The 19,110-nt window shown below is 45.0% G+C and overlaps 1 pseudogene; it reads right to left on the reverse strand.

Annotated features, from left to right (window-relative positions):
- Positions 1 to 6,033: 6,033 nt before the first annotated feature.
- LOC120842036 lies at positions 6,034 to 9,942 on the reverse strand (annotated as a pseudogene).
- Between the last annotated feature and the right edge of the window lie 9,168 nt (positions 9,943 to 19,110).

Here is a 19,110-nt window from a genome sequence, read left to right on the forward strand (position 1 = left end):
CAATTGAACCCCGAGGACGATCTGTTAGGCCCCTGCACTTGGACCCCTGGTACTAACTGTTACACAGTTTCAAATGAACCCCGAGGACCAACTGTTAGGCCCTTGCACTTGGACCCCTGGGTCTAAACGTTGCGCCCTTGGATTTAGACCCCTGGGACTAACCGCCGAATTCAGAAACCTCACTCAAACTACACTCGAACCAGAGCCTTTTATACTGGGAGAGTTCGGCGGGTGGGAGGGGCTTACGGCCCGCTAGGTCTAGCGGACTCAGCGGGCGCCGCTTCCGCCATGATGTGCCTCCCGGCGATGGGTCCCCATTGACATGCGATGTATAAGCGTGAAGGTTTTGCCGTTTGCGCTTTTGTTGGCGTAAGGAGAAAGTCGAAAAATCAAGCATTTTGGGACGTTAATCATACATTAATCTAAACTTACCTAGCACAATCGAGGACTCGGCTTCCAGTCAGCCCTTCTTGGTTTGGTTTCCCAGATCTTGTGCCTTGCGCGGTTTTCTTTTCCTTGCGGGAACCGGTACATCCTGAACCCCTTTTTCGCGTTGTTCGAGCACCCAACAGCACTGCAGCCCCCCATTTCTTTTTCATCTAACGTCTGGCAGAGCGCAGCGCAGAACGATCATTTTCATCGTCGTCTCTCGCTCCATGGACTCTAGCGAGCCGACTGCCGGCTCGAGTCAGTAGGGCAAACGGGTTTTATCAGCCGCCACCAGCCTTACACCAAACAAGGGTGAAGCTTGCAATTTAAGGTTATAATTATAATGCAATTAAATGCAAAGGTGCAATCAAGCTAGACGGCAAGGCACATCATGGCGGATGCGCACAGTTGCCAGACTGTTTGATCAGTGCTGCCAGTCTGGCGGCTGGATCAAAGAACCGCCGAACTCTCCCAGTATAAAAGGCTCTGACTCGAACTAAAGGGCCCCTTGACTTCCTCGAGGAAGGCGCGAGGGCCGGCGCTGGCCAATCGCGACGGCGGATCCGTCCTCGCGATTGGCCAGCGCCGGCCCTCGTGCCTTCCTCGAGGAAGTGAAGGGGCCCTTCAGTTCGAGTGTAGTTTGAGTGAGGTTTCTGAATTCGGCGGTAAAGCTTTATTCTGTACATTTGGTCCCGAGCCACAAGTCTCCGAAACGAAATTGTGCAGTTCAGGTTAAACGTAGTTTTATTGCCTCGTAGATACACATCGCATTCAAGGATGACTGAAATCTAAGTTCCTGAGTGGTAGACTCCACGATAAGGCCAACTCCCGAAGAGTGCGCTTGTGTCGACGATGGCTAGAAGACTGGGACGGCTGTCCAAACCGGTCATGGCCAAAGCACCGTTTATTGGGGCACCGGCAGCTTCTTGCCTGTTTGCGAGGAATTTGGATTATTAGTAACAGGGCAGCGTGAAATACCCGATCGCTCAACAAAAGTATGAGATATAACCCACACATAATAAAATAACAAATAGGCTACAAAAGTGCTACAGTGTTTCACATCTAACATGCGATCTGTTGACAGGAGACCAGCGCAATATTATATTTTTAGTAGACCGTTCGCTGTGAATAACAGACACAGCGTGTGCGTGCTCAAACTATGCTTCAAAGTGACGGAACGAGCTCCCGCCATCAACGCAAAAGTCTGTGCAATCGAATAAGTGTCTCCATTAAGCGCTGATTCACACTGGAAGCGGATCCGCGTTCGCAAAGCGGTTGCGAACGCCGTTGTATAAAGGTCCAGTACAATTTCACGCGCATCTGATGACATCAAAGGCGCGCTAAATTGTACTGGATCTTTATGCAACCGCGTTCGCAACCGCTTTGCGAACGCCGATCCGCTTCCAGTGTGAATGAGCGGTAAGGCCGGTTCTAACACGCAGCGAACCGCTGAAGTAGCGCTGCTCACGTGTAATGAGCTGCTTTTCGGCTGCCATGAGAAGCAGTTTTGACGGTGCGATGCAAAGCTGATGAAAGCTCCCGTCAGCACGCGCTTAGCGCTAGGTGAGCGCTATGCTTGTAGCTCTCTGCTGCATGTCTGACCAGGCTTTTATGGTAAAGCGATCGTACCAGGGTCTGCAAAACACAAAACAATAAGCCATCGGTAGAACTGGCGTTTTGCTCGATACGATTGAATATCAGGTCTCTGTGCTGCATAACAAAATAAACAACCATGGTGCCAAAAAGAATAGAGCATGGCGCGCGCTTTGAAGGCTAGAGAACGCGCTCAAAATAAAACACTTTCTGAAGCCGCAGTTAATGAATATACCATAAACAGAAGTACTTCGACATACCTTAACAGAGTTCCCTCGTCTTGTGACTTCAGAACAGATCAAGTGCAGTGTTACAACATCGCGAATCCAAACCGGATCCCGCAATGATCGGAGACGACCAGCTTCAAGTTCTGACGAAGGCAAAACAGGTCCTTTTCAAACAAAGACCCCTTCCCTTTTTCCCGACGGACCCTCTCTGCCTCATCTGCCCAACCCTCCGCGTGAGCAAGGAATGCGGGGTAGGGGGTTGGTGGGAGGCGAAAGGTGCGTACACGAAGATCTCTTCCTCCGCCCCCTCCCCACTACACACGACACGCGGACACACGGACGCTCCCAAGGACGGGAGAAGGTCGAAGGTCGCTATTTTCAACACGCCGGTCAAGTGATGTTCAAGCAAACACTTTTTTTTTCGTTGTTTTTTTGTTCTCTCTTTTTTTTTCTTCTCTCTCTCTTCATTTTCAGTTTTCTCGGGGGCCTTTTTTTTAGTTCGCGTTTGTTTTGTATTAGCAGGGTGTTGCCATGGGTGACTATCCGGGCGCGGTTCGTTCTTCGTTGTTCATCTCAAATGTTATCTGAAACAGCGACGACGATCGTATGAAGGCGTCTAGACACTGCCCCTGAATGTGCTTTTTCAGTGGAACGTGCCGTGCATCAAGTGTGTCGTTGCGGATTTTGAGTTCGACATTGGGCTACCCAGAAAGGTTGGTTACGGGGAGACGCAGAGACGAGGCTCGACTTGTTCTGAGTAACTCAGTTTTAGCGTTTGAAGTGACCATTTATTCTGACTGCGAGACTCCGGTGTTGAAAGCGCGTCTTCTACAAACTCTTAAGTTTTATTTAAGAAAAAAGAAGTGTTAGTATTTGGAGGTGTTGCGTTTGGATAAATGCTCATTTTTTGCGCGAAGGCAAATTACGTGAATGGGACTTGTGAAATGTCAACACACCCTTTTTGACGAGATAGTTGGGTGAACTAGAGTCAACACATTCGTTAACTCGCATTCGCACACCGCGCGAATCTCCACCATGTAATGTCTGAACGTTCGTTGCACATTAAACATATTAGCTAGTTTCGTCCGAGCTTTGTTAACGATTTCAGCCGTGCCGGGCTGTCTCGCCGATCCCCAAGACGAGCGAAATATCATCCGTCCTCCTAGCAAACATGCCATTTGCCTTCGGTGACTAAATCATACAGATGCACCCTGTCTAAGGGGGCTAATGGCTGATTTTGCTCGCGCGCGCCTATCAGTTAGTCCCAGTCGAGCACAATTAGTCCCCAGCTTTTGTACACGGTACCTAGCTTGAACCAGAAGGCCCTCTCGGGGAGCAACTGGCAGTTCAGAGGACCAAATGCAGCCGTTAGTCCCTTGAGGCCAACTTTTTCTTAGAGTGTGTTCCTTCCACCATGGGTACAACGGGAAGCGGTGGGCGAGGCAATGTGGGACCACCGCTGGGAGAAACAGCCGGAGCGGTCGGTTTGGGAGAAACCCGACACTTGGGGGCCATCTATCCCCGTGCGAGTGAACCGCTCGGTGCGCCGAACATAATGTGGTCGCTGGGTCGGACAGAGAGTCATCACATAAATGTTTCTTCCACTGTGGCTTCATCAAAGAAATAAATATTTCATAGATTATGAATTTCTCTACCGAGTCTGCTCCACTTGCTGCATTTCCGGTGAAAATTGCTAGTCGTCCACTCCCTGACACTAGGATTGCTTTCTGATTTCGTCTGCTATTTTACTCCGGAGTTTCCTGTATTAGTCCCGAAGGTATTTTGTCGTACCTTTGACAACAATATGGCGCCTCGTGCACCTTGAGTGTGCGTGAGCTGCTGAAGCGCTGCGGAAGGAATTCAGCACGGGCTGGAAGCATGGCGTTCAAAAGACACGCCTGCTGTTTTCAGTCTGTCAATGACCAGGGTGCTTGATGTCCCTTCAAATAAAACTTAAAGAAAAATCTTTAATAAGACCTCGCAGCCAGGTGGAAAGTGTTCGTAGTGAGCACTAAGGCAGAAGATCGGCGAGGTCGTACTCGCGCTAACAGTGTTGCGCAGTGACTGCACGACATTGTTAGCGCGGAAATGACATCGGAGCTGTTTTTGTGTTTTAATTTTAGAGGACAATGGTGGGCGCCATATTTTAGCCCATCTGTTAATGTTCCAAATCTCCTGTGATAGTTTAGAAAACAGCCTTTCGTAGCTAAAAGAAAAAAAAAAATTCGGAGGACACCTAAGGACTTCTTATGAGCTGTGAATGCGAAGGCATGAATGTTGAATTGAACGCCGCTGAGTGCTCCGGGGGCCAGCGCGCCACGCTCCTCCGCGGCGCGACATGGTTCAAAGCAGAGCGTAGAACACGTGAGCAAGCGGGAATTTCCATCTCCCCTTTGCTCCCCCTCCCTTCGTGCGGGTTTCCGGCCACGCCGGTCACGTAACCCGAGAGGGGGGAGAAAGGGGCTGCCGAGCGCGCGCCACTCTCTCTCTCTCTCTTACCAACGACCGCGCCGTAGCGCCAAGGAGCGGGCTTCTCTGTGGGGTGGCGTTCCTTGCAACTATGACGCTCGGCAGCCAATGGGAATTTATGCCTCAAAATATTTGTCGAGAATTGAGGTGCCCTTTGGCGCGGCTTCAAAAGCTGATAAAACCGGTTCACTCCATGAAACAGTTAATACTTTCGCAATCAAACAGAAAAAAATACGGCGATGGCTAGCTTACGTTAACAAAGTCGGGGGAAGCACCTACTGGAACGTGACGGTGCGAGACAATTTACGTTGATGCTTCGCTTGCTATCCGCCGTCATTACAAAATTTGGTCAAACCATTAAACGTTTGCATTGTGGGTGCGTTGGGTACTTTCACCGTCACGCCCTCTTTCCACGGTCAGAGTGCAGTGTGTAGCAAAAAACAACAACAAAAAAACCCTTTTAACACGATTTCGATTCCTGGAGGGTATTCGAAGGGTGTACTGAGGACGTTGTGTTTATCTACAGCCTAGTTACACCCGTGGTGCTCCTTACAGAAACCAATCTCGTGTTAAAAGTGTGTACAAGAGGTGGTCGTTAAAAGAAACTCAAATTTTACTTGAATACGGGTGTAAAAATAGCGTGAGGACAGGTTCTTGCAGCGTCAGACGGTTCGCTCCGGGGCCGATGAGTGTGCTGTGTTCACACAGAATGCCCATCCCGAGAATGACGTCTTTCGTACAATCTTGTAGTGAGACAAATTTTATAAGGCACATCTCATCATGGATCTCGACTCGCGCATTGCATCTTCCGACGGGCATAATCAGGTGTCCTCCGGCGGTTCGAATTTATAAACGAGCCCATAGCGCAGTAACCTTTTAAAGGTGGCGTTAGCGCTTCCCACTCATTAGGGAGTCGTCCGTTAGAGATGGGAAGCTTCTTTGTTTGATTCTGTTTTATTTGCTTCTTGTTAAAAAAAAAACAAGAAAAAAAAAGTAAGCTCTTGGAACAAAAGTTTCTACAAAACCGTTATCATTTATAATATAGTAGGAGAAGCAAATATTTCCGACTCAATATGTTCAAAGTTTCGGCCGCATGCTAAACGACGTACAGGTGCAAGATCGTAAGGGTATTTACGGCACATTACTTGTGGTAGAACCCTCGCACTCCAGAGTCACGACAAGTATGAAGCTGATACGTTAAAAGAATTATATAGCTCCGGTACTTAATGAAAACCAATAAAATAAAGTTCACTAACATTTTAATATAGAATAATGTATCTGGTACCAGGACAGTCTCATCGCTTTAGCTGTAATGTTATGAGACTGTCTTTGTCAAAGTAAGAGACATGCAACTGAATTCGTCATCTGTTATCGAGTTTTCGCTGTTGCGGTTCACACCGGCTTTCTCGGCGACGAATCCCGTCAGAAATACGTCTTCCAACCAGAAGAACGGCTCCTGTTCCGACGCGTCATACAGACGGCGCAAGATGCCGCCGCCCAGCATATAGAAGGCTTCAGCCAGATAGGGCGGGTATTCGGCTCCGTTGTATTCTTCCTTGGACACGTAGTACTTGGAAGACGGCTCCCTATAGGCTCGTGAATTCACATATAAATGGCCGTCAATGGCATCGCTACGCTTTCCTTTCATTGCTTTTATAAGGTTTTCAACGTTCACGAACGTATCGTCGTCACACTTGATAAGGAACGCAACTTTGGGACAATGTCTCAGAGCCCACCTCATCATCATCTTTGCCTTCAAAGTTAGATTTCGACAGTGCACACTAAACATTGTAACACCCATATTTGTGTAAAAATGGTGTAAGAAGGGTGTAGGTTAGGAAAAACATACTTTTTACACGCTGTTTACACAATTTCTGAATATCGGTGGGTGTAAAAAGGGTGTGCTGACGTTTTACATCCTTTACACGCCCCACTTGCAGCGGTGGTGCCTGAAATTGTGTAAAAAGGGTGTATGGGCGAATTTTACGCCCTTCATCCACACGGTGTGAAAGGGGCGTAATGGTGATGCTGTCAAATACACCAATGATTTCATAGCCGTTCATAATTATTGCTTTGGTGAAACTTGTTGATGTACGGCGGTACAAACATCGAGTATAATTAATCGTCACACGGAGTCGCATATAATTAGGAAGAGCTAGAGAATAGTTTTTGCAACTCCTATTGAACTCTTCGTCCGACACGAGCCTAAAATTACGTTTCGCGCGTGCATCAGTTTTATCGGTTCAACCTTGATAAAAAAAAAAAAAAAAAATCAACTCCGCTCGCAAAAAAAAAAAAAAAAAAAAGAACGAAGACGTGTAAATATACAACCTAGGCAGCAAACAGCATTGCGATGTTGTGGAATTAAATCAGAAAGATTGTGCCTATATTATTTTGGTCTAGCCAACATCTGTGAAAAAGGGGATGGGTCGCGCCGACGCTATCCTGACATACCGTACGTGGCGCCGTTTTTGGTTGACTGTCAAGAGTGTCCTGCGTGAATCGGCTATGCCGGCGAGGTATTTCTATTTATTGACTGCTTAAAATTCGACGTTAAACAAACAAAACAAAGCAAGATTAAGCGAAATAGAATCTGCTTACTTTTAACCTGAGAAAGACCTTTTAAGCTGAAGACTTGAACGAACTGTGGCGCCCTCATTTCTGATATTACAAACTCAGCTGACTGGGTTTCGCACTACTTATAGCACCTTCACTGAGACTTTATTTTGGAGTGTAGCTCTGAAGAAACAATGTAGCAAGACGATCGAAAGTGTCGGATTAATGACACCCCCAGGGACGCGACTCTTATCTCTGCGTAATGACATCAAAATATCTAGCTTCCCGATGCTTTTTTTTTTTTTCGGTTTTTCTTTGGTACACGTGAAACCGCGTCTTCGACGGCGTTCAAAATTGTTTTTTGTATTTATTTTGTGATCTCGCGGTCCGCACCAGATTGTACTACGCAAAGCAGGTCCTGACGAGTCCGATTTCGCGACCTTCCCTGGGCAGGGCAGGTGGCCATACAAAGCAGCAGAGGGAGATTAGCTGCTTTGTCCAACCCCCTTTGACCTCGTCTTCTGATAAGCCTCCAAACCTTCTTTTGTATCTTCGTGTTGCTGTGAGCGAGTGCGATGGCCGCTTCTAGCAAATCAGAGGGGTGGCGCGAAACACGTGACCGCTCTCCGTAGGACAAGGACGCTTGGATGAAAATTTGTCACGTGACTCGCTCTGACGCGCCGATGGGCTACTGGGGTCGTAGTCTTTGCCGTTAGCCAAGTTATGGTGAGTTGTAGGGCCACGTAGGTCCGGTTTACAAAAAGGGGGGCGCCCGTCAGTGTATTCCTGTTTTTCGTGCGTTTCAGTCGCGGCCGTGATTTTTCATCGTGAGCGGCCGGAATACATCCTTGCCAACTTTTCGGAAATGGTCGTTTATTTCGTCGGAGTCCATGGAATTATTGTGCTGTATTTCTTGGACGCGTTTCGGACAAAGAGCTGCTCATCGGCGGCCGCGAGACGTCCGTTGAATGTGATCGACCGCCTTCAACCTCGGCATTGTGTTTGCGTTATTTTGTGCTGCCCGAATCGGATTACGCATCTATCGCGACAGAGAGGTGCTCATCGGCGACCGCGAAACTTCCGCTGAATTGAGCGACCGCCTTCATCCTCGACATTGTGTTTGTGGATAGTTCTATGCTGCCCGAATCGGATTATGCATCTATCACGGATTACATGAGATCGCTGTTTTATTTGTAAGTACTCTGCAAGTATGCTTCTGATAGTAGTCCAAGGGGGCTATGTTCGACAAGTGTTTCGTTTCTCCTAAAAAGAAACGGAAGTGACGGAAGCGACGATATCGCGTTCGATTGGTTAGAAGGTCAAATGGCGAAAATAGGTAACTTTCGTCATTTGAACCTCTAACCAATCAAACGCAATATCGTCACTTCCGTCAAAACAAAACATTTGTCGAATAGCTTCCCTGCTTCCGTTTCAATAGACCATTTTACGGTTTACAAACATGAACTGCCGTTTACGTCCCAAGCAACTTCCGGTCGTACCGTCTTTGCAAGCCTGCCAGTTTTGTTCAGGTCACCAGTGCTAGAAAGCATAAACGTCACAAGAAAAGTACAGTTGGAGATTCAACTAGGACCTTCGGTTGTACAATTTGAAGGGGTTATGAAACAATATCCGGTTGAAATATTCATTACCTTAGGCGCACGTACCGCCACTGGTTTAGAAGCGTCTTGGTCGTGGTGGAATTGCGAGGATAAAAGAGAAATATTTCTTTCAGTCTTGCCTTCGCCAAGTTTGATGACGTGCGCGTGAACGTAGCTTTGCCCTTTGGCACGCTTGTAATTGCACGCACTTGCCCGCATAAGCAGAGACATGGCTGCGGCCAGATGACCTGCTTGCAATCGTCTATAGAGAACTTTGTAGAATCTGTTAGGACCTTGATGAAGAAATAAAAAGTGAACCAGGCATTTGCAGTAATTTTTTTCGTGCACTGTTTTGGGTTATTACGCCCTATTTTATGGGTGTTGGTAATTGCGCCTTTTTCTCTTTCCCTTTCTGGCGGTGATACACCCAATTTAGAGGGCGTACTGCGCAGTGATAACACCCCAATAAAAATGTGTACAGTGGAATCACACCCTAATTTAAGGGTGTTCAGAATAACGCCGTCCTTTGAGGGTGTTAGCGAAAGCACCCCATTTTAGGGGTGTCAGTAATAACGCCCTTTGTAGGGTGCTTTGCTACACCCAAATGGGTGTTAGTTATAGGACAAGCCATTTACACCCACAAGGGTGTTACGATGTTTAGTGTGTGGTCGATGTGCGTCCCCTGGATAATGTCGGCGTGCAGATAAGACTCACTCTCAATTGCGTGCTTCACCTTGTCATTTTCTGTCTTCGCCAGAAGAAACGCTGAACGACTATTTGACTTCTCCGTAGTTTCAGAGGCCCAAGTTTCACGAAAGGCATTCCTCCGATCAAATTTTATAGGAGCAGAGACGATCATGACCAAGTAATCCAGCTGAGTCGAGGAATTTCTTCTGCATAGGCTCCTGCCTCCGTTTCTTCTCATTTTGGTTACCAGAACCAACCACAACATCTCTAGGATTTTCAGAGCGATCTCTATTTTGCCGCTCAGTGGTTATGGCGCAAAGAAACACCAGTACATTAACAATTACTTGACACATCTTGGGGTAATGAAGTCGGTGACGCTGCATGGTCCGAAGAAACTGTAAAGTAAAAGAAAATAGACCTTTAAAATATTTGCTTTCCTTTATAGGAAAATAAAAAAAACCACTCGGAAAGTTGAAAGTACAGATTATACCTTGGACAGCAGAAGATTTATTAATGGATAAGATATTCCTTAAGAGGCATGCCCTGTTCAATAGACTGGCCTACAGTTTCTACAGTATTGTATGAGAAAAATTGCCCTAGGAATCGAGGGCTAAAATTAAAAAAAAAACATAACTTTTTTTTTTGTTTTAGCGTGCAAAAGTAATTTCCTTCTATATTTATGAATGACTGCATCAAAGGCATGCTGGTTACAATTCTCTTGATGCGATGTGGTGCCCGAAACAGTGAACAAATAAAAGACAAAGATGAAGTGTACATGGCGCAAAATCCTAAAGAAGGCAGCTTTGATGTGATTATCAGTTTTATAATCAACATCATAGGTGAAAATATATGTAAAGCTGGTTTCTATTTTAGAACGGGCAAAACCCGCTGCAGGGCATTCGCTGTAGCTTTTTAGTGGTTAGTGTCCGTCAGCCAGCGGTCATTCTACGGCCTTGAAACACTGTGTTTTTTTTTTATTTGTTTTTTTTTTTGGGGGGGGGGGGGGCGTGCAGTTGTGCAGTGTAGATCACCATAACTTCTTGTTTGAGTACACCTCCTGCAGTAAGGTCTTCAAGGAATGGCCAGCATAGTCTTTTGAACTTGCCACATTTTATTTCGCGCCTTGCCTTCTGCTCCTCCTCGTCCATGCCCAGTCTCAATAATCTATTTCAAGTACCGCGTAGTAGCAGGACTATTTAGTGTCGTTTGAAGCCCTTGGGGATGTGATGATGTTTTTCATTAAGACAAGATTTCATTTTCTTCGTCTTAAACGATTCATAATATCTAGTAGCGTAACCGCAGGGTAGTACATCTCATCTTTGCCTACTAATGAAACACTTTCATTGATAGTGAGAAGTCAGACGAACTGAACCGGGAGTTTGGCGACATGTTCGCTTGCTCCACCCATGCCATGAACCATACATCAAATGAGTTGAACACCTAGTTTTTAGGTGTTTGTAGTACTTTGCAGCCAATCTGCTTGGCCGGGGTTGCGTTGGTCCTGTCGATAAACTTCACAGTAAAAGTGAGGTGTAGGCAGATTTAGGAAGTAATCTCTTACCAGTAACGAATTCTTTATAATACGTTACTTCTATAAGCATTTTTGTAATTGCCACGTTACTTTTTTTCGCAAGTCATTTGTAATCTAATTTTGAAACAAAATATTGTTAACGGATTACTTTAATTACTGGCTACTTTTTAAAAATGTAAGCATAATACAGTAACTCGGGCTATATGAGCAGAACATTCAGCAGCATAAAATGAGAAAGTTCAACAAAATAGAAAACATCAGAAATGAAAGAATAGCCGAAAATAAATCACGATCTGTTTGTATGACCAGTCACTAGAACCACTAGAAAAAAGGGCAAGGCATGTACAAATATACGAAAGAAAAAGACCAAGTAAGACGACGCCGAGTAGGCTCTCCGTCGCCTTCCATCGTGTGTTTCTTCTTTTCCCGTGCAGGAGAAAGCTCTTCGTATTTGTTTGATTTTGTCTTTTACACCGTTTCACCCTTTTCCAACTTCGCTCTCGCTCTCTATGCCCTCACCTCCCCTGGCCTCCAGAATACTGGTATGAAAGTGACACCCGATGAACGATCGATAACTCATAACCGCCACTTTTTTCTGACTGGTCGAGTTTTCGGTCATGGAGTGTCCGCCGTCTCTATGGCTATCTCTCAATGCGATGTTGAAAATACAGGGTATTATGGAGAACGTGAACCAAGAGCTTCAGTGCATACTTTGCTTGCCAAAAAACACACAAAAAAAAACATACATTGCCCTTGAACAACAAACTCTACTCTACGGAAACACATCAAGGTAGGCTGGGACACCTGCCTTCTGCATTGGCATTACATTGTAAAATTATAACCAAGCTTTTTTTCTTGCGAATAAAAGACGAAACACCCGAGTTAAAAAGGAGCTTTTGTAGATCTCGTTTTTAGCTTCGAATCTTGTAGCGGAGGTAGACGCTGCTACTGAGCATACGCACCGCTAGCTTTGTCTGCGCTATTCCAGGGATCATTTCCGGAAGCCGGAAGCTAGCGGGATGGCAGGTTTATTTGCAGCTTTCGGTTCCTTATCAGCTTACAGGAGTACGAAGTGCGCCTACACTCTTTCTCTTAAATGCAATATTTTATTTTTCCAAGGACTACAATAATACGGGCGTATGAGAAATTAAAAGTAGTGTTGCAGAATTTTTTAGAAAATTTTCAAAATTGTTTTATTGTTTATTGGATAAGTGTACAGGAAAAGTAACGGGAAAGTTATTTGTAACGTAAGGAGTAAAGTAATTCGTTACTTTTAGGTGAAGTAATTTGTAACGGTAATTTATTAGATTTGAGGCTCGGTAATTTTTAATTGTAACCCATTACATTTTTCAGGTAACGAGGACGAGCCTTGGCGTAGGGCTCCGTTTGTAGTGCCTCTGCAGAGAAACGTAATTAGGATTTCATGTCATGAGCTAAGGCCAATGCACCGGAGGCATTCCTGTATTGTTTTGGTCGTCTCTAGAAGGGGCGTCTGCTGCATGAACTCAGACCCTCCTTAAACGCTACAACTTCGCCTTCCGAAGCTGAAATCACTTTGCTTTCCACTGCACTTTCGGCTAATTGGTCAAACGCTTGCCAAACATCTGCCGATGGCATTGAGCTTTGCTCTTATGACTACGTTGCAGCTTCCGGCTGGGTTTCTTCAGTAGCATCACATGAGGCTAGCTCTTGCAGCACCAATGCTTTTAGCGATAATAACTTTTCCTTTTCGGCTTTAAAAATAGTGGATTTGAAGCGTGTGTCCAAGAACATAGCAAGACATGCTCCCTTGTACTCCTCATACAGAGTGAACCTTGCCTTGATAGATCTTATCAGTTCTGCGGCATATTCTGTAGCCCAAGCACAGTTACCTAGACAGACAGTGGAGCACACCAAGAATCATAGGGAATCGGGAAAACAAAGACGTATACTTCTCAGCACTGGCGATAACAGTGGCGTAAAACAATGGCTTCAATGCTTGTACACATCGCGACACTGTTAGCGCCAACATGACATAGGCGCATTTTCGCATTTTACGTCTAAGTATTATTAGCGAGCACGAAATTTCATCGCTTACATTATAGAACTAAACAAGCTCTGTCCGTAGCAATAATAACTTGAATAAAATTCATTGGTTTAAAAAAAAATCTAGAAAACCGGCGATCACTTGTTCGTGCTAACAGTGTCGCGCTCTGTACATGTTCAGAAGCGTCTTTCCACTCTTATTAACCAAGACCATCGATGTCACACCCTGTTGGAAATTCTTGAGGTCGGAAAGATGATGAAAAAACCCCATACAAGCGTAACCGTAATATGGGACGTCGTATACCAGCGAAAAGGCGGCTCCAGCATAGAGGATTATGTCAGAACCATACAGGCGTGTCGTATTATGGGACATCCTATAGCAGCGGAGTGGATAATGTCGGAACTATGCAGCCGCATGAACCATGCAGGCGTTTGGAACAATTCAAGCATAACGTAATATGGGACAACCTATACCAGCAAAAATACGATAACACCATGGTGGAACCATATGGCTCCTCGATGCTGGTGTCGCCTTTTCACTGTTATGCGGGGCGATTTTTTTAAGCGTTACATATCTTTTTAAAAAGGTCGCGAGAGCTACACTTATGTGGTTTTTGCAGGTGAGTTGTACGGCAAAGGGTACGTAGTATAGGGGCCTAATCGTTAAGATCAGTCGGATAATTAAATAAAATTTGTTAAATAACTTTTTAACTAGTAAAAATGAACACATGGGTTCAATTAAGAACTTGCTGAGCATCATCGAAAACCACTAAATCAAATCTTTTTAGAAGGATATGACCCAGGGGTAGAATTTTACGCGTTCTGTAAGAACTCTTGATTTGGATCCGTTTCTAGGTTTCAATTTCTCATCGGAGTGCATTTCTGCGCCCACGCTCCTGTTCCCCAGGGGTTTAAACGCGCAACACACGTGCGCCTTGCTTCCATACTACGAGGGAGGCGAGGGGGCGGCTTCGCACTGCAGCCGCCGGGCAGCAGGATCGCGGGCACAAAGATGCCCTCTGATAAGAAACCGAAGTCTGAAAACGCATCCAAATTGAGCATTCTTTGAGAACGCCGTAAAATGCTGCTTCTGTGTTGCATATTTACAAAAAGAGATGGTTTAGTGTTTTTCGATGATGGTTAGCAAGTTTCTAATTAGAACCTTGGGTCTATTTTCACTAATTAAACGTTTAAGGAACATATTATGCTTAAAGGGAAGCTGAAGCGGTTTTGTGTTTGAGGAAACACATTTCAAGCTTCTTCATCTGACCGCCAGGATCTCAAATATCAAAGTTATTTCGTAATTTGGTGAATCGAGGCTGCATGGAATCACTTTCAAAGTACCACTAAGGCACACTTTCCCGGAGTCTGACGTCACAAAAGGAGCTTTCCAAATCTTCGCTCACGCATCCTCAGTGCGTATCAAAGCTATGCACGCACACGCTATTTTTAAAAGGGGAAGAAAAAGACGTCACGACTGGTGCCAGTGCGGGAGCATATACCTAGAAAGCTCGGCGACGCCGCGAAACGGGCACCTAAGAGCTGCGCCCTAAGAACTAAATGCCTGACATGAATTAAATTGAAAATAAAAAAATAAGACAAAGAAATGAGAATCTAAGATGCGGCTTTAATATCAGTCCATTCGTTCGTTCTGAAATATTTTGATTTCAAGAAATTTTTATCTCTTTATTCATACCCAGAGAACCCCTCCCAGTTTCAGCATGAATGCAATAAATCAGTGTAGACTGGACCTTGTAAACCATAATACACATGAAAATTAATGTTTGCCAGATAGTCATGCATGCGCCGGTGCCTCAAATCTCTAAATACATTTGTAGTGAGGAACGTTCTTGAAAAAACTTTAAGGTTTTGAATTCGACAGTTAAAACATCCATAAGGGACACTGTATGCCACTGACGCTTTTGTGACACATCAGAAGTGGTGCAGCACTTACATCTTTGCATACCTGAAAGAGTTTGCAATTTTTTTTTAGCATTGTATGTGCTATTCTGATGCCCATACAGCCCTCTTTAACAAAATTTCTTATAGAGAGCTTTTTCTTCGCTCTTAACTCACATGACAGATTCGGTACCTTGAATTCTCACTCGGCATCAACACTTTTATATATTGACGTAATAGTTAAATACAAGATATATGGGCTTGAGTGCGGCTTAACAAGCACAAATGTGAAGAAAAGTACTATCGAAAACTCAAATGTCAAAGTGAAAATCATTAGGCAGAATGCGGATACAATTATGGATATGGTCATGAAAATAGTTAGCACATTCAATATAAAGAATATGTGTTAGACGCACACACAAAGAAACCTGTTGCATCTACGTTCATGCAAATTGCTTCAGAGAACCAAGCGCTGCAGCCTCGGGGGAGGGGGGGGGGGGGGGGGGGTTAGGAGTTAAGTGAATGTGTCAACCGCAAATGAGTGTAGACGGAAAAAGCAGTTTACTCTGCAACAATGAGCATTACATAAGCAAGTTACATGTCATTATTACTGTTACAGTGCCGACTGTTTCTTATAAATTTAAACAAACTGTCAGCCGCGTCATTCGGTGAGTTCCCTTCGTACATTACAGGGTTTGACTCTCTCGAATGCTTTGCGAGAAAGTTGATGAACTGGAAATATCTAGCTTAGTTGTAGAAAAACTATTTCCAGATTCTTACCTCAGCATCGTAAAGAATATGAAATCTTCCTAGACACAAGGTTAGTGCAGGAGTTCAATAAAAGAAATACTTAGTTTTGCAAAACCATCTTGCCGTAGTAAACGTATAAAGTTCCCCTAGGTAGAGCTAGTCATTACGGATGATTGTGTCCATTGCACCGCATAAAAAATTAATTTGCTACCTACAATATTTACAAGTTCAACGAACTCTGAATAAGTGGAGCAGTTTACATTAAAGGGACCATGAAGGCAGTTTCGAAGTATTATTCGACGATTGAAATGGATGTCAGGCACGTCTCAGATACTGTTGACATAAGTTCTAGCCCGAACAGAAGTTTGGGTGCCGCACCAATCGAGCAAACAGGCGCGGTAATAATAGCGCCGGGAACGATGCCTGAGACCCCACCGAGGCGTCGGCAGAAAGGTGAATTAAAGTGCGCCGACGAAGCGTGACGACAACGGGCTCCTCGTCTGGCGATTGGTTCAAATGATAGACGCGCTCTTGGTTTGATTTCGGTGGTGAGATGTGACGAAAAACTTTTGTTTGAACGTTGGATAATCTTTTGAAGTTGTAGTTGGGAATTAATAGGTTTCAAACCGTGTATAAAAGCATAATCTGAAGTGATCCCTCCGTTTGTCACCGGTTGAACGCATTCCGCACTGCTACCTCGGGCGCGTAACAAGCATCGAGCAACCATGGACAAAAAAAAAAAAGAAAAAGGTACGAGCGCCGGGGGCGGCGGACTTTTGGTTTTGGTTTCGTGCGTCGTCTGGTGTTCGCTTTGCGAACTGGTGTCGCACCAATCATGCCGCGTTTATGTGCAGTAGTAGGTTGCGCGAAAGGTCGGCTAAAGACGTGCGGTCGTTCCGGCGACGTTAGTTTGCATAAACGGCCGACTAATGCAGCAATGTGCAGCATTTGGTTGCGCGCCGTCGTCTTGCGTAGAGCTGTGGACAGCGGTGTCAGGATTTGTTCATTGCATTTCCGACCAGAAGACTTTGAGCAGCACCTTCACGTCAGCCGGAGTCTGGGTCGGCGTTGTCGTCCATTTCTTCCAGGTTTTCTTCACAGACCGCCGTGCACTAGAGCGAAGCACGGGAACCACACTGAGTGTGCACTAAATCCTACCGATGCCGACAGTGCTCCCTGACGTCACTTCTCTTTCCAGAGGCGAAAAAGGGAAGAAATCTGAATGTTTGCTTCGGTTTCGCAAATTTATTTGCAGGTACAGAAATAAGAGTCACAACGTTCTAGAAAAAATTGTGTGGCATGCCAGGACCCCAATGCTTCCGAAAACACCTTCTTTAAAAAAAAAAAAAAATTACCTTCATGGTCCCTTGAAAGACTGGTCTCACCATGACTGTCTACAATCATCCACATAATACTTTCCATGAACCTATGTATTTGAAGAAAATACTTGGTGCGAGCTGTTTAAAACACAATAACACTTCCCAGACAGCACACGAAGTCGGGCCAACAGTGGCATTTAATTGTCAAACAATGGCCCAATGTGGACGTTGTCCACCAATATTGGCGGTACGCTGGCATATAGTGGCCAGCGTTGGCCTGACTTGACCAACGGCTTACCGACGTTGGTAATTGATTGGCTTAGGCTGGCCAACATTGACCTATCTCAGCCAATGGCTTACCAACGTTCGTAATCGACTGGATTAGACTGGCCAACATTGGCCAATCTCAGCCACTGGCTTAGCAACGTTGGCAATCGGTTGGCTTATGCTGGCCAACATTGGCCTGCCTTAGCCAATTGGTTACGAACATTGGTAATTAATTGGCTTAGGCTGGCCAACATTGGTCTATGTTAGCCAATGAGTTGCCAGCATTGGTAATCAATTGGCTAAGACAGGACAATGTTGGCCAGCCTAAGCCAATCGATTACCAACATTGGTAATCGATTGACTTAGGCTGGGCAACATTGGCCTGTCTTAGCCAGTGGCTTACCAACGTTATAATCAGGGTGTCGAACCGGAACCGAACCGAACCGAAAACCGGAACCGAACCGGTATTTTTTCCGGAACTGAACCCGAACCCGAACCGTTATATTGTTATCGCGATGAACCCGAACCGGAACTGAACCGGAAAAAAAATAACGGTTACCGGCTCATGTCAAAACGGTTTGGCCACGCGCTGTCGACAATGAATGTGCTATCAATGCCATTTGTTTTTTAAGTGCCGTCAACTGACACACATTCGCTTACATATTTTTCTTCTCCACTCAGTCTGAGGAATATAAACGCTGCATCCATGAATCTTGACAAACGCTGCATCCATGAATCTTGACATAGGAACCAGTATTGCGCTGGTCGCGGCTTGCACGAAAGAAAGCAAATTGGAAGGCTGTGCAAAAAAACAAAAACAAAAAAAAAAAACAATCGCGTCACGGGATTTCATTTTTCTACAATCTCGTAAATCCTAAATGCTGCTGTGTGCTCATTTCATAACAGGTTTCTAGAACGCGCGAGTTCTTGAAGCTTGCTTTTATCGGAATGAGAAAAGAAAAGGCTGTGGAGTTTGATATTAGAGAGTTTTAGTAGATCGTTCCGATACCTCCGATAGCCCCGATAACGATACTATGCATGCGCAAGGGAGGCGGTGGCGGAGTATCGGGTATCGTTATCGGAGTTATGGGTACGATCTACTAAAACTCTCTAATAATGCATCCGGTTTCGTATAGGCACTTAGAAGCTAACATATTTGTGAGACAGCGAACTCTTCTATTTTAATATTTACCCTATTACGTCCTTCTAGCGTTGCGTTCGGTGAAGTGCTTTTCATATTCCGTATCTTGTTTAATGAAAACTTCTTTAAAGGGCTACTCCACCGATTTTTTCATTGTCTCCGATTTGCTTGAAATTTTGCTAAACTAACCAACAAACATCGCGAAAATAGTATCCCAAATATTAGGTCGAAATATTGTTTTTTCGCGAAGTTATTGAATTTACAGTTTTGGTCCTCACCGTGTTTTTCAAGATCGAAGTCTCTACTGGCAACAATGAAAAAGTGACGTCAGTGGAAGGCAGGGGTTCACTCTTTGGGCTGTACATTTTGTTTTAAACTGATTCGAAGCAGTTTCATGGTGTCAAAAGAATGCTTGGGAAGCTCGCTGCAGTACCCGCGCTCCAGCACGGAACAAATGATTGGCATATTCTATTTTTTGGCTGCTTGCTGGACTGACAAGCCTGCCTGCCACTGACGTCACGGCCCTGAAAAGCGCGCGTATATTTGAATGTTGGTTTTTGCATCATTTTCATTTGCCGATTTCGCAATAACTATTATGAATTTCGCGATTCTAAATAGC

Source organism: Ixodes scapularis, unplaced genomic scaffold (genome assembly GCF_016920785.2).
Source record: "Ixodes scapularis isolate PalLabHiFi unplaced genomic scaffold, ASM1692078v2 PGA_scaffold0__279_contigs__length_252992795, whole genome shotgun sequence".
Classification (NCBI taxonomy): Eukaryota; Metazoa; Arthropoda; class Arachnida; order Ixodida; family Ixodidae; genus Ixodes; species Ixodes scapularis.